The 27497-nt window shown below is 38.7% G+C and overlaps 1 long non-coding RNA gene across 1 annotated transcript in view; it reads left to right on the top strand.

The window, feature by feature from the left end:
* The first annotated feature begins 14710 nt into the window (after positions 1-14710).
* Positions 14711-27497, top strand: part of LOC146763469 (uncharacterized) — a 28712-nt gene continuing 15925 nt past the window's right edge. Inside the window, exon 1 of the long non-coding RNA XR_014952047.1 lies at positions 14711-26850. This is a non-coding gene — a long non-coding RNA (uncharacterized LOC146763469). The remainder of the gene's footprint in view (positions 26851-27497) is intronic.

Raw genomic sequence — 27497 nt, 5'->3', positions numbered from 1 at the left:
GGAAACAAAAAATTGGGAAACCATTGCAAGTTTAAAACATGGAAACTTGCTCTAAAACCTGCATATTTGTTTGGTCAGAAGCATTTTGTAGTTTTTGCTTGTCTAGATTTTGGAAGACAAGAAAATTATTTGGTATTACTAAATATATTTTACAAAATTCAAAATGTCTTCATTTGATAAGTTATGTCCATGAAAAGCTTTAAGGAGTGAACAGAGATAAAATGTTTGTCTATTATACATACTGCATGAAGGACACAAGTAAAAAAGGAGCGTGCTTTCCACTATATGCTGGATTGTTAAAACTATATTGTTAAAACATGTAACTGAGCACTTATTCATGTTCTAGAGGAGATATTTTGATATTTTTGTTTTAAGTACTTAACCATCTAACATAAAACATGATTGAATGGATTAGCCTGTACTCTGTTGTTTGTACTGGTGTTCCTAGAATTCATAAATTTTCAATTCAATTAGATGACAAAAGTGAAGATGATACAGAAGATGGAAAGGTTTTTGTTCATTCATATAAGAAACAAAGTCACCAAAAAGCTTATTTTCATTAATTTCTTTTTAAGTTTTCAGGCAAACATATTGTTGGCTCAGGAAAAAAAAAAAAATCAAACCAAAAATGGTTGGATTTTTTTCCCCTGTATTATCACATCAAGACCGAGACCTACAAGAAGACACAAATTCATGTGCACCCAGTACTTCAAAGACAAAGGTTTTGTCTGCACAAAATCTTAAAGCCAATTCCACATTGTCCAGATTGAAAGACCTTGTTGAAGTGCATGCATGCTCCTTTCCAACTCATGCATATGGAAAGCAGGGCAGAAGAGGGAAAAGCCCTGCAGAGCTGGGTGACTAGGCAGATACTGGTGACCCGGCTTTGGGAAGTGAACACAGGCCTTACAATAGAGCTACTGCTGAAATAAGTTACTTGTTGCATATTCTCTGAGGCTCAGTTCCCCACTGAAAAAATGGATTAATTAAACTGTCCTCACTAGAAAAGTATCTGCACAAGTTTCAGTCCTTTGTGTACATGGAAGACTGGGGGGAGGCAGAAAGGCACTAGCTGGAGCTGTAGTTACTCTTATAAGATAGTTTTCTGTGTTTTTCTTTAGTAAAGGGATTTACTGGGAAAAGTATCACTTGCTACTTGGGTAAAGGAATTACAGGGTAAGTAAATGGACATGTTTCAAGGTCCAGGATTAGATCACTACTGCTCCACGGGGAGCAGTCCTGACTGGTTCAGTGACAGTCCCTCACACAAGAGTAGGTAAGTCATGCAGAATGGATTGTGCAGCTATGCACAAAAGCAAGCAAACAGCAATCACAACTAGTTCCTGCTGAGCTTCATTAGAGCCAGCCAGCATGGGTCTGCCTCTCCCAGGACTGGTCCTGCAGAAAGTCCTGCATCCACTTCAGTGTTAATTAACACTGTATCACTATTTTGGTAGAACTGCTCAGTAATTTGCCATGCCTTAGTATAAACTTGCTTAGAGTAATAGTTTACATACAAATTAGCCTTAGTTCTCCATAAGGACATTTTCAGCTGAATTCTTGATACAGTCCATTGGGTTAATTAATATTTGAAAAGCAAGACTGTGAGGCATCATCAGGAGTGCAAAGCTCTTGCTTCAGCTCTATGGTGAGAAGACTAGCAAGCCTTTCTAGTTCTAGGTGGATCAAGATGTTGTTGGATATGGGTAAACTCTATTCCAACAATGGAAAAGTCTTTTGCACAATCCCAATATTTTTTCCATTTCCAACATTTGTTTTTCCAGGGGGTGGATGGAAGAGGAGGCTTTGGGATAGAACCCTTTCTCAGTGCTCTGCAAGCAAAAGACTCCCAAGTTATCCATCCTCAGTTCAGGGTAATGATGATTATCTTTCTCCATAAATTCTTACAGGATACATGGCTAAGAACTACTGTGTACAAGTTGACTATTCCTTTTCAAGAAAAGCATTGGCAATGCAGTCTGTTGGTGTCCAATCAGCTTTTACACCTTTGTGGCAAAATATGACAAAATTGTCATTGGCTCTCCAGGTGACAAAGCCCATTCTGGAAGATGTGGAACAGGTAACCAGGGACTGGCAGTCACTGCCTCAGCCTCCTCCACTGTTACTGCTGTGATTGCCCCTGCCACTGTCTCTCCTGACCCTTGTAATGATGGCAGCAAGAATGGGGACAGGGATCACAGGAGCATCAGCAGACAGGTTGGTCATTAAAGGACATTAATTTCAAAGTGCTTTTGGAGGGAGGAATGTGGATCTTATAAAATAAAAAACCCACAGTGAATACCGGGAGAGAGATGAACTGGTGACTCAGAGAGCAAATAAAACATCTGATCTCAAAGGTTATTTGAAAGTATCAAAATACTTTCCATTTTTCAATTTTTAGATATTTTTTATACATTTAGAAGAAGAGTCCCTCGTCTCCTGGAACTGTAGCTGCATGAAACTCCCTACAAATCTAAGTATCTCTGCTGAGATGGCTACAAGGCTATGTCCAAAAATAGGACAATGATCTCTCCAAGTTAAGCATTGGGGCCTTGGCTGCCCCATAACAAACATGTCCTGTGGGAAAAATGAACAGAGTTTTCAGGGAGGAGAAAGGAAAAAGCCTAAATATCATTCTCCTTTTTGGGAAGAGGTGATAGTCAGGGTAGATACCATAATAGTTGCCTAAATCTTCAAACTAAAAGGCAATTATCTTCCTAGTATTTTAGTAAGCTCTTGGTTAAAGATTATGTGGAAGTGAGAAGAAATAGATGAAGACACAGAGGACTAGGAGGCATGTAACTTTGTAGTATTATTATCAAAAGGAGAAACTTGCTTAGGAATTGCTGAAATGCTTTTCTAAATAAGAGTAATAACTGCACAAAATAGTGTAGCAAACCCAAGTTAGGATAGCCAATGCAGGTAAAGCAGGTAGAGCTATGCAGAGTAAGAAATCTGCAAACTGGAGTAGGCACAGACAAATGCACCCTCTGAAATACTATATGTATCAGTCACCTCAGAGGAAACCACAGAAAACAATTCACTTTATTGTTGGCTGAGATGTGAAATAAAAAGGAAATCAAATAATCAGATTAATTTTCTACAAAATTAATCTGAATAATCCTCTTCCATATAAGAAGCAAACATTATTAAATAGCCACCATTATATTTTCTACATGTGAGACATTTCAGGGTTTCCATGGAAGCAGAAGAGTGGCTTCCAAGTGTTACACATAGGGACATAGAGCTAAGGATTGAGTTCAGGAAGACACTTTGGCACTCAGGCAGATTTCATTCCTTATGTGGTCCCATTATCTCCAAAGATTGTAAGGGCAGTCAGGGCAACAAGGAATTATATACAGTAAACAATAAAAAAGCAAAAGATAAATTTGTGCAACTATATATAATCCCATTTCTCAAACCAAATTGTACTTGTCTTTTTCAACAGAAAAGAGCAGGGATTTAGTTATGTATCTCTGATAACCTAGTTCATCATGAAGCTGATGATCAGAGGATCAAGAATCCTAAATTGTGATATATGATGACAAATGTTCTTAAAGTGATAGGTTTGGGGCTTATCAGTTAGTAACATGTTATAAAATGGAATAGAATATGGAAAATGAGGAGAGAGTTCTATCTTTGTGTTATTTCGTTGTTTGTTTGGGGGTTGGGTTTTGTTTCATCTATTATGGCAATTCCACCAAAAAAACGTATTTTAAATATGCTGTACTGAGATGAGATGACCCAAAGAACCTTGAAGAATCCCATCTTGACTCTCTCTTTCAACTTAAGATATATCATTAGTGCTTGCTCTTCTGTCGCACAGATCACAGTGTAGGGCATAGCGTAATTAAACAACAAAATCTCATTTCTTTCCAAATTTGTTACCCAAGTGCCTCAATGTGGGCATTTTAAGCTAGAGGAAACAAAGGTGGAATTCATCTGCATGAATGTACCTATGGTGCATGTGTGTCCATCTGAGCAAGAGTGATTATTTTTGTGGCCAATACAAAACTAATTTCTGGGGACCAAGGAGTCATCATATAGAGGATATCAAGAACACTGCCCTTATCTCCATTGATATATGGATAAAATTATTAATTTTTTAAATGGCAGGTAGACAGCTAGCTCAAATTTGTACACGTGTTCTACAGACAGCTGTCTACAAGTATTATAAGTTTTACTGAGAGATCTCTTCAGACATCTCCATGTTACTAGTTCAGGATTTTACTTTCTTTAAGGGCAACTACAGAATATTACCATCTAATAGCATCATTTTGTTTTTGGATGGAGTTGATGATGCTATCACTAGCCAATGCGGCTCATATTGCTAAGCTTCTGTCAGGTGGGTGCTTTTGTTAGTTGTGTCACAAGAAAGACCAAAACCAAAATGAGCCTAGAGATCAATTTACCTCCTCACACCCAGGTGATATCTCTGGCCTTACAAAGAGGAAAAAATCCCTACAGCTAATCTGTCTGTGTGTCCCATCTGTGCATGCTGAACCTTTTCATCTCCTTTTCCTTAAAGGTAGATTTGTGAGAAAATCCCTAATTAGGCAGAACTCTCAAGATACTCAGATAATGCAATCCTAAGGTCTATGTACAACATAGAAATATATTATTTACACAAAGAATTAGGATGGGGTGGCGGGGGGAAAGTCAGGGTAATACTTAAAATTCTTGGTAAAATTGTGTGGAGTAAAAAGGATTAATAAAGAAAAGGAGAATGGCATGTTAGGTATGTCTGCCATATACTGCATGTGAGGTCCTGTTTCCCTAATAAACTACTCAATTATAACAGTTTTGAGACTATAATCAGTGTAAAATGGTTTGTACCAGATGCCATCAATGACAGTATTCAGCATGAGCACAAAAAATGACTCAGTGGCTCTGGTTTATTCCCTTCACAAGTATTTAAATGGAAAGTTAAAGCAATGAAATGGTTCAGTGGAAAAAACCCAGATTTGACCTCTGATGAAAAGGTGGCCTTTTACCACCGGAGATGTCAGGTTCATGCAAAAAACAGAAATAAAGAAGCAAACTCTGTGTGCTTCAAAGTCCATGTACCTTTTGACCTGTGTGGGGAGGCTAGGTTTTCCTTGAGTGTAGGGAGAACAGGGTGCATGAACCAGACACCCCAGACGCCACCTCATCACGCTCCAGCTCCCACTGGAAAAGCACTCTCGTTTGGCAAGAGTAACTCTGAATGTACGGATGTGATTGAGTTCCCATGGGTATCTTTCCATTATAGTTTTTAAATCCTGCTGAAGGCAAGGACACAAAGAAGTGAAGAAACGCAGTGAGATACTTGCACTTGTGTCCTTCTTCCTGAACCCAGGAGGAGGGCACAGGCAGGGGCCACCCTCTCTGCTGCTGGGCTGGCAGCAGGACAGAGGGCTCACACTCCTCAACTCCTGCCCCTGATTAGCAAACTCTGGGAAACAAACCAGGTGCAGGAAACTGGGAAACAACTCCTACCTTGGAGTATGATGGAGTACCCTCAAATGAGGTCTTCCAGACCAGCAATGTGAGTATTCATTTGCCCTTACGTCTGTGGGAGCCTGGAGAAAAACTGAGTCTTTTACAGGAGACAAGTGGTTAAAATCCTTTTTCACATGCTGCTAGCTGGGATGGGAACATTTCCAAAAATAGGGGCTGAACTTCTTCAACAATTAAAAACCAGATCATGAAGGGATAGGTCTATAAAAGTGTCTTGTAGATGAGATGAGAACTAAATAGGAGGTTTTCAAGGTTATTTTTTGTTTGGTTTGGCTTTTTGTTTGTTTGTTTGTTTGTTTGTTTGAGTAGCACATGCAGTAGCTGAGATTCTTCTCTGTGAGCTTGTTAGCAGGAGTTGGAAAAAAGATGCAAATCCTCAAGCTTTCATTACAGTGAAAAAGACAGAGCAAGACAACATATTGCTAATTAGCAGACACACTTGTAATATATTCCAAACATTTGGAATAATCAGTTACGAAGCATAAATATTTTAAAATGCAATTTCATGAGACTCTGTGATTTATAGGTATTACATGACAGACAGATGGTACTCAGTTTTCAAAATTCAATTAATTTGAAATTAAGAGCATTTGAAACACTTCATTCTTGGTCTTTTTATTAATCTTTTTAACTTGAAGTTCTTTTCTGTCTTGCAATCATGTACAAAGCATGACAGAATTCTTCCATACTACAGAAATATTTTCCAAGCATAATATTGTTATGCTTATCTGACCTGTAAATTACTGAATGCTATGCATATTGGAGATAATGATTTTAAGAACGAAGCCATGCAAACATGCCTTCAATTAATTTACTTTTGATCTTTTGCGTAACTGTGTTTGCAATCAGAAATTACTCATTTACTAATTTCAGCATTTTTCAGTGAAAAATTTGTACAAAGAAGGAAGCTTGCTTGTAAGACTGGCAGCTCAGTTATGTATAGTGAGGCAACAGTAGTGATGGGAAAAGAAATTACACTCTTTGGCACAAAAGGAAATGGCCACAATTCTGTCACTTTTACAGTGGGACAAGAAATGTGTGAGACAGAAATAACACCAATTCTGAAACTTCTGTATGACCCCAAGGACTAGAGAAGGCCAGCACACTGTTTTTCCCCACAGCAGGCTGTATCTGAGGAGGCAGCCCTAAGCATTCCTGGCTTCTCTCTGTTCAAAATTTTTCCCAAGAGGTTGGTAAGTTTATTTTTTATAAAATGCTGGCACTTTAAGGACAAAATTATCTTTCCTCTGTGGTGTGCACTCTCAGGCAGAAGTAAAACTTCGGTTTTGATAACCTGACAAAGAATTAGAGGGATGTGATACATGTGTTATTTTCAGTTGTTCTTGGAGCTGGGCTTGAATGAGTGTTATCTGAGGGGATGCAGTAGGTAACTGTATAACCAGCAGGCCAGTCTCTTGTGTAGCTACCGGGAGGACAGCAGGAAAATTGATTCTTACCCATTGAACCCTGACACTCATGATAAAAGCGTGGCATTGGTACAAAGCGCAGTCTTCCCTTTGGGGACTTAATTTCCAATTAGATTGCCTCATGGCAATCTTTTAAAGGTGCTTTAAAGAATCTTTTAAAGAATGCTATTTGCTTTATTAATTTTTATTATTCTTTTTCCTTTAGCCAGGCCTGGCCTAAGTTCATGTGTATGTCCAAATGCAGCATTTCACTTACTGGTTTCAGCATGATTCATTTTTATGTGCCTTTGCAAAGCTACAGCTGGGAATTAATCACTGGATTTCAGTGCTTTTCTCATCCATCTGAATCCAGGTAGGATTTTAGATGACATTTTGTTTACCTTGTCCTTAGTGGGGGGTTCAATTCCCTAGCTAATCAATCTCATGAAGTCTTCTATTTTAAATCAATTGAGGATTAAAGAAAAGATATTATAGAAGACATTCAAGGATCATGGAAATTCTCCTTGCTTCCTACTGATGAGTGGAAGTTTGCTGAGGATGTTGCTTTTGGAGTGAAATTTATGCCATGCAGAGCTTTATTAGATGTCCGTCTACCAGCCAGGACCTACCAGGTCACACTGGCATGAGGTGATGGGGTGACACACTGCAACTAGCAGCTCGCCACAGTCCTGGACAGGACACAGCAGCATTAGTGCAATTTGTAGAGATTTGTTACAGAAATATGAAAATTTATTAGTTGATTATGGATTGAAATATTTATGTGAAAGTTGCAGATGAAACAACAGAACAAAGTTTAAAAGGACAGGTCAGACTAATACTCTATGTGTCTGATTCCACTCAAAGCAAGAGGAGGAACAAACTGACCTAAAGATAAGGGAACAAGAACTGAAGAATATGACTGGAACCATAAAATAACCAGATAAATAAAACAAGAATTATGAGGGCTCAGTTGACATACTGAGCAAAAGATCTCAAACAACACCCACTTCCAAAGGGCACAACAGCAAACTGGCATCAATTCTTCACTGCAAGCCCTGACACACACATATTAGTGCTGCTGAGCATGTGTGTGAACATGTGAATGAGTAAAAATCAGCATAAAGATTTTGTAAATAAAAATCACCTTTCTCTTCCATAAGACCTCACAGTGAATTAGCATTAATTTACTACAAATTGTCCTTGTGGAGATGCAGGAGGAAAAAGCACAACAGAGCATTCAGTGATGTAGCAATTCTGCTTTCAGGAGGATCTCTCTCTGGGCATAGGGCATTCTCTTCACACATCAGCAAGTTGAGAGGTGTCCCCTCAGGGGCTGGGTGTCATATCCCACTGAGTTGGGTACCTGAAATATTTGAAATTAGGTGTAGAAGGCTTTTGAACAGCATCTGAATTTTGTGCTGGCCCACTGAATATTAAGGGTAATGAAAGCATAAATAATGGCAAAACAGCAACAGATGCTCCATACCCAATCGTACACAAAAATAGGATTAAAAACATTTTAAACTTCAGAAGTAACAAAGATGGATTGTAATCAGCCTTTCCAGTAACCTGCAGCTGTTCTGTGTCAAATTTAGTTCAATCCAGCTGAGACACAAGCCAAATTTTGATTTTGGCTATATATGTTCTAATTTTACTGAAAGTTGGGACCATTTTGTTCTTATAGCTCCAAAATTTAGTCTTTCTTTGTTGTATAATCTAACTGGAAATGTTAGCAAGCAGTCTTTTAAATTGCATCAACTGCAGAATTAAAATTACTGAAAAGGGAAGAATCTGGGGATGAGGAAGAGACAGGGCAGGAAGACTTTGCGCCATGTGACTGACCAATAAATCCCTCCAAAGGAAGAAGCCTCAGAGGAAATGGTCAAGGTTGATGTAATTATGAAGCTCAAGGAATAATGTAGGATGTGACTGACCACAGCTGTTGCAAAGAAAACTTCTTTGCAACAAGACTCCTTGGCAAAAGAAGATGACCTCTGCTATGGAAAGTTGAGTGGCTCAAATGGTAATGTGTTTCTCATAGAATTCACTAAAAGAGTGTAAATGTCTCCCTGAGTTAGCCAGAAGAGCATGGGGGAGTGATTATGGGGCTCAGCCTGACATGGAGTATTAAAAACTAGTCAACTTGCAAAACTGTTTTGAAGAGAACAGGCTTGAGCAGCTTTCAGTCTATAAATTCTTTTCCAACAACTGGGGACGTCCAGAGTCACAACAATGAGTATATTATACATATGGATAATGGGAATCACACAATTAAACTGTTTATTGCATTTGCAATGGATGTTTTCCTAGGTCTAACTTAGAGCAGTTTTGTGATTTCAATATATTTTCTACTATTCTGCTAAATCAGAAATCCCCATAACATGAACTATATTTAAATAAGGACATTTAACATTAAACATTTCACCTTCCATGTGTGGAATATCTAAAAAAAAAACAACAGTCAGGGAGTATCAGACTCTGACAGACTATTCCTGTCTTCTTTTAATACTGGGTTGCCCTGAGGATGCTGCTGATCTCTGAGAAAGTAAGAAAAAACAGTATTAGCTTGCCAAAGCTGCAGTAACTTTTCTGTGAACTCTAGTCTTGCATACTCCTTTTTCTCAATAACCTCTGTGCATGGACCAAGTTTGAGAAATCATCAAGTGCTTGCTAATGCATATGATATGACTTCTGAGTGGATATTTCTTCCATTGTAACATTTCTTTGCAGTATATATAACAAAAATAACAATAGTTGTTATTAGTTGAGTATCAGTATTACTATTATTATACTACAGCAAAATATTTAGAGCATCTCTTTTCAAATGGATGACATTTAATGTTTCAGCTCCTGGGAAAACCTAGGACTGTGTATTTGGAGATTCCTACTTCATAAATTTTCTTGGTTGCTTTGAAAATTGCCTCTAGTGAGTATACTAAAGGCAATTCTGTTAAAAGTCTGGATTACAGTTAAATCCTTATTCCTAGGTATTTCTTTTAAATTGACAAGAGAGATGGAGTGCTGCATAACTTTGACAGCAGCCTTAGCATAGCTCATTGCATGTAGTTCACTGCAGTATGTCTTAGGTGAAGAGACAGAGCTTTGAAAGCCTGATCTTGAACATTTCAAAAGGGCATTTAAAGAACTATATAAGAAGCTCATGTACCTTTCAGACTCTGAATTACATATTTTTTCTGAGTTAGCAAATAATGTTCCTGTGTGTTCCTGTAATCTCAGAGAATATTTTAAGGATCTGCCAGTGGAAGGCATGGGGGTTGTTACCCTCTGGATGGGGGTCCTTTATAACATTTACAGTGTGGATCACTTAGAAATAAAAGAGTATTTTAATATAGTTTTTCTAAAACCTCTTAGTCTTTCTGCCTCTAAGACAAAATATGGCTCCCATTCATACTTTATCGTTGCAATATCATTAAAGTCAGTGGTCTCTTTCATTTTTCTGTTTAGTTTAAGATGTAAAATCTGGAATAGGTATTGCTGAATGTAATCAGTATTTTATGCATAAATCTAAGGGTAGATTTTCTTACTTCACATTTTTCAAAAGTGAGTTTCCTTTAGAAATAGAAATCTGGTAGTCCCAGTTGGACCAGCACTGTTTGACAAATTACAAATGCCTTGAAAGCAAGTCACAATCCACTACAGAACTCCCCTTTACTCCCTGCTGTAAGGATATTTATGGCTAGAAATAAAAAATGCATGCATAAAAAGAAGATATAAATGGCAAATTATAAACAAGTACTCCAGAGTTGAAATCCAGTAGAAATTTTTAGATGACCCTGAATGATTTCCCATTTTTTAAAAGAACACTCTGTCTGTTTTAAGATTTGACCAAGGTAAGACAAAATAAAGAATGAGGTAAGCACTTTTATGGCATGTGTCAAAAACTGGGAAATGAATGTGTTTGAACTTTTAGGGAGTTTTTCTATTAAGAACTAATTTCTCTTAGTTAAAATATATGAGTCATGGGGTACAGTAGAAATTTACAGCCTACAGATATCTGCCTGGGAGGGATCTAAGTGGGAAACAGGCTGCAGGTCACTTCACTGTTGGTAAAAAAACACTGTAAAACCTTGAATTTGGAGAGATATCTATGCTCTCATGCTGTATTTGTTAACAAGAATAGACAGTCCTTATGTTGTTTACAGTGTAGAGTGGATATACAAACCAGGACCCATTGGTCTTGCAGCATCTGACAGGTCTCAGGCATCCTGGGAAGGCTCAGAGCTACACATTTGTGCACATTGGAAACCTGCAATAATTAGTGTACATACAACCTTGATGCTTACAAAGATTTAAAAGTTTAATAGCTAAGTGTTTGATTCAGAGATCCATCCCCTTCTCTAAGAAAGGTAGTGCAGGAGGAAAGAAAGGATCAATGGTCAGGTTATCTCCCATCTTCTGCAATTAGTGGCATAGAAACGGAAAGAAGAAGGAAGGGAAGGAGGGACACTTGTTGCCACAGCAGTACAGGCAAAGGGAAGAGCAGTACAAGGATGCAGCCTTGAAAGGGCATTGATTTCCCCTGTGCCAGGTGTGCCAAATATTGGGGTGAAGTAGATACGAGGAGTCTGTTATGTGTGTTTCAAGGCCGTGTTACAGAAATCAGCGCAATTTCTTGGTGCTGTACAGCACTGAGCTGGGGGCTCCCTGTGGGCAGTGCTGTGCAATGAATTGGTAAGGGCTGATCAGCTGCCTCTGGAGGATCTCAGTCTGGGGATGCACTGCCAGTCCTAGTCCCAGTCTGAGACCATCTTCTGCCTTCTACTGCCAGCTGTGATGCTGGGTTCTCGTGCAGTACCAAAGCATTTGAGGCGGGGGCCAGTGGGAGTAAGATGGGTATGTCCTCTTTGGGTTTTCCTTAGTAAAACTGGGGTTTTTCTGCAAAACAGGGACACTCACCAGCAAATTACTCAGGATACAGGTGTCATGAAGCAAGTCACTGGGGAGCAGTGAAGATCTAAGAATTACCTGTTCTGTTGACTATTGGAACACCAGCTGTGAGTAATCAAATGTTTAAGGGCTGGAGATCTGCACAGATGTGAAAGAAGGGAGGAAAAATCCCACATGCCAGTGCTTTGCAACAGCAGGTTGCATGGCAGTGGCTCACTGCAGAGGTAAGTGAAGCTTACATGGCCCCTGGCTAGCAGAAGCAGCCTTTGGCCTATGAGATAAGGCTTTGGGCCTTTTCAAGGCCCTTACATGAGTGAAGAGCCTTGAAGGAAACCATCCAAATCAGTATGAGACTTCAAGAGGAATTCATCTGCTTTTGAAGCTGAAGATCTAAGCAAACCTAAAAACCCTGCTCTTTTTAGCTCACTACTGTGTTTATTAGCTTTGGTTGGGTTTTTTTCTTAGCTGAATTTGTCTTTTATGGTAAGTATTAGATTAACTAACTATCCCTGATTTCTTAGGTCATGACTGGTAATAAGAAGAAGACTACAGCACAAACATGAACTTTACAAACTCTTACCATTAGCTTTCCCTCTACTCTTCACCCTAGGGACAGTTCATCTCTGACCCATAAGCATGGTTCTCAGCAGACAGCTAATCTGTTCTGTAAACAAACTGATTTCTATTCCCTCGGGGGGAAAAAAACGCAACAAATAAATTTATAGTCTATTAAATCAGTTTTCCAGTCCCAAGCAGAAGCAAATGGACAACATTTTGCATCTGGGTTGATTTTCTTTTATGCTCTCTTGAAGACACCTCTGCAAATCATCACCTTTCAAGGAAAGGCCATGCACCTTTCCTCTTTCCCATGAAGGAAAATGGAAGAGTTAAATTTGTCGTTTGAGACTACAGGAGAGTCACAGCTTAAGACTGCATTTACGTCTATTCTACTTAGTGGGAATGCTAGAAAGGAGCAAGAAAAAGTTCATGAATAGAATGACTGGCAGTAGAAAAATTGTTTTATCATTTATTACAGTAACCAATCTCCAGCCCTGAAGTCCTCACTATATACAAGGACTTGTAAATTCTATTTTGATTGGGCAAGGATTTTTAGACTCCAGTTTGGCCTATTTATCAGTTGCACTTATATACCTGTGGATTAACAATCTAGTCTATGAGTAGGGTGTTCCTGCAATTGTTAGTCCATCTGTCATTCAAACAGAAATAGGACTTGAATTTTTAGACAGATTACTGCTCTTTCATGTCTGGATAAATTCAAAATCCTCTCACCAAGGAGCTTTTTTTTTTTTTTTTTATAGAACTACATAATGCTGTTCATTGTGCAGACTATTTAAAAAGTTTGGGATATACAATGTTTTCAGATCTACCTGTAAATACCGGTACAATAAACCCACATTGTCTTCTCTTGGTCTGATAATTGCAATTTCTTATGCAACCATATTTTAACCAGGTTTTAAAAGAAAGGTGAGGGAGTGAGAAAGGGTGACGCTCATTTCCCAGGACCCATTAGAACACCTGGGATCTGGGCAATACAGACTCTGCATCACAGAGTAGAGTCATTGCCACCAGTAGCCAACTCTGTACTTTTGTCTTTCTAACCTAGAAATTGTTTGCTTTCTAAGACTCACAGTAAACAGCTTTTACTTAGAGTTCTCAGAAAACTCCTCATTTTCTTTGCAAAAGTTGCTCTCTCTTAAACTCTGAATTATTTCCATATCCCACCTGTCAAGTAAGCAAGTCTGCTTCAGATTTATTCCCTGGTGGAGAAGAAAAACATTCTCCATTTTCATGTGCATTTCTCTTGACTAGTGTAAAAAAATTTCTCGTGAGGCACAGAAGTGCTGACACATTTAGGACAGCATTTGGCATCTCTGGATTAGAGTTTTCATGTTTTGCAAAAGTAAGAGCAAGGCACCTCTGCACCTTCTAGCATGAGTCATAGTGAATCTGATTTTATTCATGGCCTCTGAAATCAGGTTGTGGATGCTCTCTTAGCTGACTGCTGTCTTCCTGATCCCCTTGCCTGTTGGTGTGACTGTGGACTGGAGTGTCTGAATGTTTACAGCAGAACTTCCAGATGTTGCTCAGCAGAAGAATTAAGAGGTCTAGCAGTGGTTTTCCTTTTCTGGTATGTTCTTGGGCACACGTGTGTGTGGAGTGAGTGCAGGATGTAGATGTGTGTACAGAGACATGTGAAGCATATTAATATAGCAAAGCTCAACGGACTCCTGTGTGGGCAGAACTGAAGTGATTATCACACTTTGTACAAGTGACCCACAAATAACCAAAAATATCAAATAGAATATTGTAAACCTTCCAAATGTAGAGATAACGCTCTCTACTCTTCATTCATGACCCAGAATACAACAAAAATGGGAATGTAAAACTTTTGAACCAAATGTACCATCAGTTAATAAACTGATTAAATATTACCCATATCAGTTCTATTTATTGTAATTTTTTCAAGTAGCACAAAAATGCTTGATAGTTTAAAAACATAATAGCAAAGTGGTGTTTCCTGTGAAGTCTGTTATGGGAAAAATTATCTCTCCTGCACGATTTACAAAAGATCACTAACCAGTGATTATGCAGACAATTCTATAAGCAAGACACAAATCCTAGTTATTAAATGGCATATGGCAAAAAAGAAAAATGTGGATATGCTAATTCACAGGTATAAAATAATCTCTATTTACCTCATGTTTGTAATTGCCACCCACTCCAGGAAGCTGAGGGCTTTTTAGATTAAAAAAAAATATAGTTTAATTAGGATATTTTTATGTTTTTCTGCCATTGAAATGAAATTAAACCTTAGCTTTAGAAAGAACATCCTTCCACCATATGTAACGAAAAAGAATCATTTTGCAGTATGATAATGAGATGAACTTTCCTCTAAAAACACTCTTACACTAGCATTCAACTGATTTTTTTTTCCTTTTCTTTCAAACCATATGTTTCTTTTCCTACACCTCCTAAGAGAAAACATGAAAATTCCAGTTCTGGAAATAAACCTTACATTCTATTCAGCTGTGTGAACTATTCAATTGTGAGACAGGATTTTCATCATAAGAGCTTGACTCTTTATTTAAGAAAGGAAAACGGAGGTGCTTGAAATCACAGGTGTCCTGAACATCTGGTGAAGAAAATCACCATTGATGGCAGAAACACACTCCATGTTAAAAATGTAGTGGTAAAGTGGTGCAGCTGGCAGTACTGCAGCTGTTTCCTAATCCCTGCTAGTTACCTTGGGGAATTGCTGTGTGGTTTGGAACCACACCACAAAGCTCACGTGAGCATCTTAGCATGCTCTGAGAGTGGCTCTGAGAACTGGCTTCACATTTCCAACAAACAGAAGACAAAAATATACCGGCTTGTTTTCCATAACATTACAAGACACTCACTCATCAGCCCTGGAAGAGGATTCAAAGTGTTGCCAGATAAAGAAAAATCACAATTTAGATTGCTATTAATGAGATCTCTTTAAATTGTTGCAAGTATTAATTTGAGTTCCCTGTGATTGCAGATTTTGGCTTTTATTTCCAAACAGAATTTCAATTTCTATCAGAGTTCACTTGCAAACCTTTCAGTTCTTACTTCTGAAAAGTCCTTTCTGCACTGAAATTCCTCCATGTTATGCACTTTATTGGTAAATTGTTCCTTTTCAACATCCATCCACACCTTTTGTTAAGGCTGTATGCACATTTTGGTGTTTGCCATGTTTCTTAAGAACTTACACAATCTTGCAATATGCTACCTATATTCTTCACATATTTAAGGGCCTTGATATAAAATGTATTGTCAGAGCAGAGTTGTGAATGATGCAGAATAATTTCTGTCAGACTTTAAATACTCAGACGTTTATTGAACCTATAGAAAACCTTCATGTAGCTACCCCCGTAACAAAAACATAGATAGCCACACAGTAGATGCTTCTAAGTTGTGATGTGGACGTTCTTTATTATGCTACAGCTTGCATGAATTCCTCATTACCTTACAATTTTAAATTTTTATAAACAGGTCTTTGATTCAGAAATGTGCTTTCATCTATGTTACAAAGCATTCATTCTTTGCAGTGTACCGATAACCCCTCAGTTATCAGCCTTCTGGGTTACACACATTAAAAATGATGAGAATTTAATAGACTTTTGCATTAGATTTAATAAAGAAATACCATGCACTAGATATTTTGGGGCCAAGCAGACAGAGTATAGTGCTGCAGTAATAACAAGTGAACTTTTCAAGTGCGCATTCGTGTGCGAGGTGGGATCATTATGTTTGTGCTGGTGCAGACCCAAAGCTGTGTAACCCTTGGGTAGGAGCACGCCCACTCCAACTGTTGCAGTCTCTTATGTAGGCAATGATTAACAGTGAACGTCTGGGAGACAGAAGTGTAAGTCAGCATTGATGGTTACAAAGGCAGTAAGCTGCTAAAGACAAATTCATTATCATTAAGATACTGCCTACACAGCATTATATTAGCTCTGGAAAAACAAGCTGGCACTCTGTCCTCTATGTCTGTTAAATTCACTGTCATGGGTTTTACTCCCTTTGTCTGTGTAACTCATTGTAACACTCATTCCAATTTGAAGACATATTGAACTGGAAATACCACTAATTAATTTTTTCGTAGTTTGTTGTAGTCCTCAACACAGCTACCAATTTCTTGCAGGATACTTCAGCTGGATGTGTCAGTCCATCCAGAATCCATTTGTCATGATTTTGGTTCTGCAGAGGGTTTTCTGTACCAGTAGGAAAATTTTCTTTAGAAATAAATTTTTCTTTAAAAAATTAGCAAGTTCTGAGATGCACAGGCACCTCGGCACCTGCTTTCTCCTTTAGATCTGAGGCTGAAGTGTCCTTAAATAACAGGCAGGATGTTGAGGTAAGGAATTGAGCTGAGTTTTATCTGAGTTTAGATAACATGCCTGTCTACCCCACAGTGTCCATATAAATGAAAACAAATAGACTTTGTTTCCAGTAAAAACTGTGTTTTTTTCCACAGAAACATGAATCTTGTGTGTGAAGGTATTTAAAACCCCATTTTGCCACCAGGAAGAGTCTGAAAACTCGCACCGCATTCTCTCTGGGTCTCCTGCAGTCACTGGTGGGAGTGGGAGCCTGAGAAGCAGCGGTGGTGCTGGGGAAGGCCCATGTATCCATCATCACAGCTGGCTCCTGGACTCAGCCTTTGCACTGACGCTGACCCTGCTAAAGGGCTGCTCTCCAGCTGACATGGTTGAGTCCTACTGGTTTGGTACATCTAGGGTACTGAGCACCTTATAACGCTGGGAGAACAGAGACAACAGAGACAAGTGGCCCTGAAAGAACACGATCTGTGTCAGCATTTGGACAATATGAAAAAGACTTGTTTTGTTTCAGTGCTTAAAAGAAAAAAAAAAAAAACTAAACAAAACCAACAACAACAACAGTGGAAAAAAAAAAAAAACATACACAAAAACCCATCAAACCAAACCAAGCCCAACCCAAACCAAACAAATACCACAACAAAGCAAGAGGTACTGTGTTTCCCCTGCCTCTGTTGCCTCCAGAAGACCCAGCTCACCATTGCACTGGCACCACACTGTGGACACGTGCTACTACTGCAAAGCTCTTGTGCTTCTGAAATGTATCTTATGCTCTGGGGTAAAATATTTTTTAAAACCGTATTTATTCAGTGGGATAAAATACTCCAGTGTTTTGGAAATGCCAATTGCCACCTGACTTGCCTGTGATTGCCTGTGACAGGCAGCAGGTTGGCGGCTTTCCAGGCGGGGAGCCTGTGAGGGGTAGGAGGCAGGTAACTCCAGGGCTCCAGGGAAAATTGAGCAGCTCCTTCTCTCCCTGGTGGTGGAACTTGTATTCTCCAGAATACTGGTGGAGCCAGTATTCTCCTGGGAGCGAGGCCTCACAGGCCTCAGCAGCAGCTATGGCAGCCATCCTACACTGGAGCAAAAACCAGAGCCACAAGTTTCCAGGGGTGTTATTCAAAAACTCTGTCAGGGACTGGCTTTCCAAACAAAGGTCTTCCCAACAAACTAAGAGAGCTACTCTTCATCTATAGCATTTTCCAGGCACAGCAGAAGTCATGATGATACTTAATGTTTATGTAACATGGTACATGCTCACTCTCTACCAAATTGAGAAGCACATGGGTCCATGACTTAGGACATCCATTCAATAACTCTCCATTCTCTGTAGTCTTTTTGTATCTCACAAATAGCATGTGCAAATGACATACTGATCTCATCCTGCACACTACCACCCAACAAGAAATCTATCCAGCATCAGCTGTTTATGAATTAGCTTTCTGTCTAAGGCTTGTCTTCCTTAGATTTCTGTTACTGGCACCATCTTTTAGCCTCTATATAAAAGCCTGATCCTTGAAGATCAAAGTACTTTACTATTTCACCAAAATTTATGAAAATTAGTTATTGATCACTAAAAGCTCTTGACAGTTTAAGAATTATCAATCTATTGCAATTAAACACCAGCTGGCTGCTTGGAATTTAGAAAAATGGTAACTGTTTCACATACTGCAACTAACTGAATATGGGGGCTTTTTACCCATTTTCCAATGCTGGTCTTGTCAAAGGCTGCACCAGCCTTTCTGTGGACCTGCAGGTATGTCAAACACATAATGTTCATACACTGCTTTCTGGTGAAATAGATATTTTATTGATTGATATATGTTCTATATGTCTGAGATCTTATTTCCTGTAGTACCCATTTACTCTTTATATTATCCAAATATTGATTTAAATAATGCACTGTAATAAGTACAGCAGTAGCCCCCAGGTTGGGAACATCTGATTCACCAATCAATTGGGTATCTCTGCATTTTACAGTTGAGGATATGGAAAAGCAGCTAATGCAAAAGGGCATCTCAGAGTATGCTGATAAATGTCTAAGCATTGCCAAATAACTAATTATTTTATCAATTTATAAAGCATAAACTGAAGAATGAATTCTTGATATTTAAGCAATTAATGATCAAGTTCAAAGAGAACATGGAGAAATTTCCTAGTGTGCTTCTTTTCCTTTCTTGATGATTCCTTACAGAAAGAGCTTGTCTTTGCAGATTTGGGTGAGTCACAGACATTTTTTCAACAGCTGAAGATTTTTTTACATGGACATTGAAAGTGTCTGCGCTGCTTTAAATCCAAAAGGTAATGATGTTGAAATAATACGTTTAGAAAGCGTGTTAAACCACACCAAGGGATACTTGCTGCCCCCTTGAGCACTCCCTTGCTCAGTCATGTCATAGCAGCAGAACATTAGACATGTACAGGTCCCAGCTACTCCAGCATCCTGTTCTGGCCAGTAGCAAAGGTAAGTGACTAGAGTAAGCAGAAGAGCAGGCAAACATGTATTGATCTGTGATCCCACATTGTTTTCACTGATCTGTAGCTCAAAGGCCTCTTCACTTGGTCTCATTACAATTATTTAATTTCTTGTCCACACCTTTTGTTTCTTGCTAATGTGGTCATGTTCATCAATGCACCTGTCTCATTTCAGCTCGCTACCCCTGCCAGGCAACACTCACACAGCCCCATAAACACAACGTAACAGGAAGAGGACAAGGAGGAAGGGGAAGGAAGAAAAGGCTGCATAAAATAATGAGGAAAAGCTCTCAACTCATAACTATGCATTCAGAGGCCCTGTAACAGGATTTAAATATTAAAGCTCATTACAATGACTTTGATAGAAAGCTGTTCCACCAAAATCCTGCTCCCAAAGGAGTCTTGTGGTGAATTACAGGGAAAATGCACTGATTCACCTTCATGTTTTTTTCCACTTCTAAATCATCGAAATAATTATTATTACTGAAGCAAAATGCTAAAACCATTTTGGAGGGGCCTACAGAGAAGAATCATATGCAGTCTATGATGAACCAAAAGAAATAGTGGTACTTAGTTGAAGAGTTATAGTTTGCCTGCCTCCAGACTACTTACTGAAATGCTTCTTTCCATCTAAAAACATAATTTATTTAATTTGGATTAGTAATGATATTTTATTTCTGTCTGTTTATAAAATGATTATATAAACACAAGCAAAAGAATGATACTTTAAGTGATATTTCTTTGTTAATCTATAAACTGTTTTAATTGCCCACAAGGCACACTGAGATAAGGCTCACAGTTGATTTGGAGATGCTACACCAAAATCGAAGAGTAGTCCCAACAAGAAACTGGCTGAAATAGCAGCTCTTTTCTACTTACATGTATTACTTTTCACTGAGTTTTTTAAAGAGCATTAAACAGTCATTGTGAGTAACAGTAACTATTGCTCTTACATTGAATTTTTGGGAAGATATAGTAAAGATCACATGGTTAAAGAGTGGAAATCAAATATCCTACTTGACAAAAGGAAAAAACCGCCTTTCCTCACAATTTCTTAATAAATATGTGACCCTGATTTAGCAATATTTTGAATAAAATTATTTGGTGTTTCTGTTTGTAAAATTCTCCCCTTTTTTTCACACAGATGCTCCTCAAGCCAAAAATGTTTTGCTGCCTAAAGAAGAGCAAACAGAATCTAAGGTTGCAGTCTGGAATAATTGCATCAGTCAGCAGGGAACAGACCCTTTCTACTCTCCCCTCTTGAGATTGCCCTTAAAAGCTGCTTATAGTCCTAACCACTTAAGTAGAAGAAAGATGTAAGCACCCTGAAAAGAATGGAAAGAGCAACAGGGATTAAGAGGCTGCAGGGATTAATTTACAAAGAACTATTTTTAAAGCGTTGCACTTCATAGACTTGATTTCATCCTCTGTGGAAGTGCTCTGTATCACCACCACCACTGTAGTCTCCCAGGGATAGCCACTTCTCTGTAACCTGTATGTGATGCTCCCATCAGTTTTTCATCAACTTTTTCTTTTTTTTCCCTTGTGTTGCATATCTGAAGTGTATAATATTTGTAGGTCATAAACTGCAAAGTTATTTGACAAACTGCTGGAGCTACAGGACAAGGTTTGCATATGAAAATGTGCCTGACTACCTCAGAAACTCCTAGCACAGAGAAATATTTGACTATGATGCAGCCCTCCTAAAGGAAGCAGTGTAAATTTTATAATTCAAAATATTTTAACACCAGACAATGCTTGAAGGAAGGTACTCCAGCTATTTACATTGTGTAGTATGCTTCACGGTCTAGTCTCAGAGTGCTGAGCCAATAACTGCAAAATGAAATTATCAGTGTTTATTCTTCAGGGAATCAGTATCTCTTTACTTTTCTCTTAAGTGCCAAGATACAGGCTGAGGAGTGGATTTCATAACTTAATTCACAGCAGAGCTGCCACATGCCCCTGTCTCCATGACCCAAGTTAATAACTGAGACAAAGCAAACACAGCACCCTGTTGTTTCTGACCTTAATGCACCACTCTTAGGAACACAACCAAAGAGCAGATTAGTGGAGACAGCTCTGCAGACATGGCTCAAGACTTGAAATGTGAATGAAGCAAACTGTGAAATCAGTATGTAACCTGATGGCAAACCAATGAAAAAACAGCAGGACTAATGGTACAAATCTGATAATAGAGGAGCTGTTGTATTTTGACTGAAGCTACATCTAAGATACACTGCAAAGCAGAAATATGATAAATAAGCATTCCAGGTACATACAAAAAACCCTGAAGGAGTTCTTTTTAGGGTTACTGCTCTTTCTTGGGAAATTAGTTCAGCACTATGTGGTTTTGTGGCAGTAAAAGAAGGCAGTTTTTAGAAATAAACTTATGCATCAAAAATCTGAAAATCATAAGCAAAAAAAACCAAAATTTTGTTCTTGGTAATATAGGCAGTAACACATCTATGATCTATGAGAGACAAGACCAGACCACCTGGCCCAATTTTTTTGTTTGTTTGACTGATGTAATGAATCTACTCTTCGACTTTAACCAGTATCAGTGATTATATGTTTGTTTGCAAGCAAGGAGCACAAACTGAATTCTCACTGGAAAATGAGGTGAATTCTTCAGACTCTGTTTTTAAATCAGTAGCCATGGATAATCTGAAATAGGTAGTGTCCAACATGCAGAAGCTTAGTGAAGATACCATGATTACAGGTAACCAGAGTTGGTCACTGTTTAGAAGTATTAAAACTGTACAAAGAGCTATAGAAAAACATTGTTGATGTACTTTGGTACCAGTGATGTTCTTCAGGTGCTGATCTTTTTCTTTTCCTCATGAGGAGGACTGAGACCAAAATGAGAAGAAAAGAGTAGAGTGAGGAAGTTCATTGGGTTTTGCTGTTCTTGCAAACTCATGTCGCTGCACATTTTATGATCAGCTTATAATTTTGCTCCATCCAGAACTGCATTCCCAGAATGGTAACTAAAAGAAGAGAGAAACAGCATAGGTGGCAGCTGATGCCTCCATAAGCTTTATTTCTGTGACACTGGTCATGTCCCATATGACCACAATACCATACTAAGAAAACTGTTGATACTAAAACCATGAAGCACTGAAATGGACAATTCCAGGAGAAGCTCTTTCTGCTCAGCATTTCAAAGAGCAGTTTTAAAAATCACAGATGAATTTCCACCCTGCTGGTGACAGGTAATGAAAGTCAAGAAAATCAGCTACATTTTCTTGCCAGAAAAGGCAACCTCTCTCCCCTCAGTCTTCAGAGACCTTGACTGTTGGCTGAGCTGATGCCACTCCCCGTGACAGGTGTCCTCACTGGTGGGGTAGTATGAGAAGCATAAAAGGCCTTGATGCTATGCAAGCTACTGTAAATAAAGTTAACTCTACCCCAGCCATCACAAACATCAAAACGGCAGTCAGTTTTCCCCCACATGGCATGTGGGCATGAAGATGCCCATTTCACTGTTGCTAATATCACACACCATTGTGGATGCAGTAGAAATTGAGTGCTCACAACATGTATGGCTGGTCCCCCACACTCTTCAAATTTTGCAGGCTAAAAGTAGACATTTACAGAGCAGAACTGCCCTCCTCAGAGGAGGACCTCATGTAGATTGTACATTCTAAAGCAGGTATCTCAAACAAGTAAGAAACCTACATCCTAAAAAGAACCTTATGTTGACTATAAAAAAATCCTAAGGAAATGCTTAGTTGCAGGAATCTGTGCTGTATATTTCTACAACTTCTGTAAGGCCATCACCATATTTCTACAAGAAAATTATAGCTCAATGAACAGCCTTGAGGGCTCTTGCTAATGCACAAGTATTAGTTTACCTGTGGGATCTGATGTGAGAATACAGAGCTGTGTGAAATCACTCTTCTATGAAAATCTGATGCTCAAACATAGGCAAAATTCAAAACCTGGGATGTTTCACTCCTCTCATTTCCATGAGGTTATACAAGATCTCCAGAACTACAAGGATAACAATATATTGCTGGTTCTAGAGAGCAGTCATAAATAAAATAACTAATAACTTGGAAGTACAATAAATTATACTTTGAAAAAAGCAGAGATTTTTATATATATGATCATAGTTTTTGCCACTCTGTCTGTAACCCATCCCACCAGAGAGGAGTCTGGGGTTGTGCAAGGAGATGGTAGTGGACGCTGACCAAAGGGATAGTTCATACAATACGGCATCATGCTCAGTATATCACACAGAAAGGATGCATCCATATATTACATAGAAAACATAGAAAAAGAGAACATTGTTAATACTTTGAAGGACTTTGCCATTAAAGCAGTAGAATCATATTGGTAGTTGAGAATAATCTGTTATTGATCGGCTTGTTCTGACTATGCAGTTAACCTTTCAAGAGAAAACACAATGCTTTCTTTGAAGAATTATGGTGCACATCAGACAGCATCCAGCTATGGTGCATAGTTTTTAATGGCACTTTCAATAATATTTGTCCATCTATTTTGTTATCTTTTCTGCCTGCTTCCTTGGCAACAGGATAATATCTTATGAGTCATGACCATAAGCAGAAATTATAACTCCTGATTCTTTGGGCTAAGGGGTACTGGACAGCAGACAAATGGTGGTCCCATTGGGTTGCTTTTTAGCAGAGGGTGACAGTGGTATGCAGGGGCAGAATTGCCCTTTGCTTGTCCTTGATGGAGAAAAGGCCTCTTGCCTCAAAAACTCACAGCTAGGTAGATACTATAATGTTATCAAGACTTATTTTTAATCTTTTTTAATCTAAGCAGGTTAAAATGCCTCCATTTTCCCTCTAGCCTCCTCCTTTGCCTGCAGCCAGGGGTTGGCAGGACACAGGGTATGACAAGGTACATTACTGAACTCCTCGAGTTTACTTTTACATATTTGATCACCAGAGGTCAGAATAAGTCAGTCCTCATAAATCCTGATCATGATGCAATACTCACATCTTCCAGTCCCAATTTCCCATATTTTTTTTACGTATGTTTTTATGAAACAGGTAATGTGCTTATAAATCCAGGTAATGTGCTTATAAGTAAACCTAATTTGTCCAGAGGTAAACAGTTCAAAATTTCTGTGGGGACTGATTCCTTTGCATTATCAGAGCATGCAGAGCTATTTAAAAACCACTAACCAGGCACCCCAGATTCTTGTGCTCTCCTCACTATTCTAATTACATGGAATGGGAAAGTCACTGATAATTTACTCATGTAAGCCAAAAAATATTATTTGTCCCAGTAAAAATAGCAAATTATTCTCAACCACTAAAAGCAGGAGACATGTTTTTGAAGATGCAGTGTTTTGGCTCCAAAAACCTGAAGATCTAGAGTATACTTTGTCATTTCAGTGGCATTTAAACAAAGGTGGAAGATCTTAATTTAACCATTAGAGGTCAGTCAATCCCACGTTATTCATCAGTTTGTTACACTAAATAAAAAAAAAATAGAAACAAGAATAATTATGGCATCTCTGGACAGCTGGGTGAAATGCTGGCTGAAATAGTTTTGGAATAAAAATTATAAGAGTAAAATTGTAGTTTTCACATGAATATGAGCACAAATGAAAAATTGTCCCTATCCTTCAGAATTTGTCTATGTTCTCTTTGTAAGCCTTATTTCAATAACTTAGACAAAGATTAAAGTAAATACCTGTCCAATATAAGGCATGGAATCAATCCAGGGAGTGGAGGGCTGGAACCAGAGAACACCTTTCTTATACATGGACATGTAACACTGTGCTGCACAGTTAGATTCTCATATGCTGCTGTGCTCTCAGCCCAGGGAATTGTCCTTCCTGCTATGCAGCAGCTCAGCTGCAGTGAGAAAGGTGCAAGGAAAAAATTGCTTCAGCACACGTACTGCTCAACAGGAAAGTTATACTGTTCTTTTAATATTACTGCCACTAACAAGAAATTGTCCTAATCTAAATAGAGTAACACATGACTTAATAATATCTGATCCTAATTGATGCAACTTAAATAATGTATCTATTGACCAGCTAAAACAAAGTTTGCTTTATGATCCTCCACTAGAGAAAAACTTGGGTTAATTTCTAACCTGAACCTGTTTTTGCTATCTGATTTTCTGTCAATCTGTCTGAAGCTAACTTGATGTATGCTACCTCTGATGATCCCTCAAATTTGATAAACAACTCTTCACATTTTAATGTTTCTGGGTGCCCAGGTACTAACCTGCAGTTTGGAGGCATCTCCCTGCTCCATGCAAGCATGTCCCTCTGGGCCGTATGTCTTGCCATGACAGATGTTACCTGATGTGAACCTTGATGCCTAACTCCCCACGTATTTTAAAGAGAGGGAATGCAAGCAGCAGTATGTTGAAATGTGTCCCCTGATGTGTGTTCACTGTCATTGTAGGCACATTCCAGGAGAAGAGGCAGACAAAGGAAAAGTCTTCTTACAGGAAGACTTTTAGGCCACCAATGTGATATCCCTGTCAAAAAGACAAAAGCTAACCTGAATAGAATATTCTTGGTGAAAATGTGTTTTTAATACAGTATTAAGGCCAAGGTGAAACTTCTCTAGAGTTGCCTGCAGTCCTGTATCAGATAGTCTGGTGTCCAGGGTAGGCTGGCCACTGAAACAATGAATAGGCATAAAGCAACGGTGATTATTAAAAGAAAAACAAAGAAGCTAAGACATCACACTTGTCTAGCCCAGCAAAACAAGGCTGGGGATAGTTGTGACAGTTGACTGTAAATACACTGAGGGGTGAGTGTTAGGAGGGAGACAAGCTATTCAGATGAAGAACATTCTTGGCTAAGAAACAGATGGGTATATATCCCCCGTAAATAAAATTTTGGCCGAAACTCAGGAAAAGAATTTCAGATCTCTCAAATGCCTCTATTTCTCTTGTGCAACAAAGATTAGTTTAAATTTAGATCTTTGATAATTAAAAAAATTATGAGACATGACTGCTCAGGACAGTAGGGGACTGGAACTGGTGATCCAACAGGCATGTAGGTTTGTTTGCTGCTAGCCAGACCTCTTTAAAAGTCCTTTACAAACAGGTTTCAAATAATGGCTCCATAGGGTCCAGTTCTGCTAAGAGAATCCCTCACAGAGATGGAATTAAAGCTCCCAGCTGCTGACTGAGAGGCAATTGCCAAGGCCTGCATGCAAAACAACATGATGTGACAGCCTGTAGGTCATGTCAGCCTTATGTCAGTAAGGAACACCAAACTTGGATGGGTGAAGAACTCGCCCTTATTTATGACAACTGGATATTTGTGTTGAAACGTGGTCCTGGCATGAAGGAATTAAAGAAATATCTTCTCTAAACTCTGAAAGCAGGTAGGCACAGAACAAGGTCTCTGTCGAGCCTGTGCTCAGCACAGAAGGGAAAGACATTGAGAATATGTTTCAGCATGTGCTCAGAAGCTTCTTCTTTTATTCTGAAGAAATAAAACTGAAGCAATAAAACAAAAGGAACTGAATCCTGTGGTTGGGGATTTGAATTCAGGCTGATGACTCAGCCCTGAGGCATCCAGAAATAGTTTTCTGTTTCAAAATAAAATGTGTATCAGCAACAGGTTCTTCCTTCTGAGAAGAAGCAAGGCCACTGCACTGCATTGGTCACTGCAGCAGTGGTGGGACAAGGAAAGACTTTGCCATCACTCCCAGGGAAGCCAAAAGCAGGTAAGGCCTTCCAAAATGCTGCAATAGCAGGTATTGTGCAGATTAGGGGGTGTGGTTGTTGATGTCACAGGGTCACTGCAAAGCCTCTGTCTGTCAAAGACAACACGCTAATTGATTTTGTTCTGCAAAAGTAGAAAATGAACTTCATGTTCTTTTGTCCAGGTTCAAGAACAGTGATTTGTGCACATCTTGTGTGTTCAATAACTCTCATTAATGTCACTGGTTTAGGTATTTTTGCAAATAATGTATCATTCTGTGTTAGAAGAGTGCTGCAAGACTGTTAAAATAATAAACAGCTGGGTGTATGTGACATTTTACATAATAATAATTCTCCTTAAGTCTCATGGCCTTTATCATCATCCTAACTCATTGATAAATTATTTCATCTTATATTTTCTTTAATCAGGAGCTCTGGAATGAAATCATTTTACTTAACGGGAGCAGCAAAGTTACTTGAATAATACAATTTCAGAACTCAAGTCAGATGTCACTTTTAAACAGTGTGCTATATGGGTCAAACTGTGGATAAAAAAAGAGTGGAGACTAGGGTGAAAAAAAAAAAACCAAAAAATAAGCAGAGACGGAAGCAAAAATTTAATTTATTTCAATTTAGAAGAGAGCACATCACATTAAAAAGCTAGAAGATA

This window comes from Lonchura striata, chromosome 1A (assembly GCF_050655825.1).
Source record: "Lonchura striata isolate lonStrDom1 chromosome 1A, ASM5065582v1, whole genome shotgun sequence".
Classification (NCBI taxonomy): Eukaryota; Metazoa; Chordata; class Aves; order Passeriformes; family Estrildidae; genus Lonchura; species Lonchura striata.
Note: the sequence above shows the minus strand (reverse complement) of the source record. Positions and strands in the feature narration are given on the sequence as shown.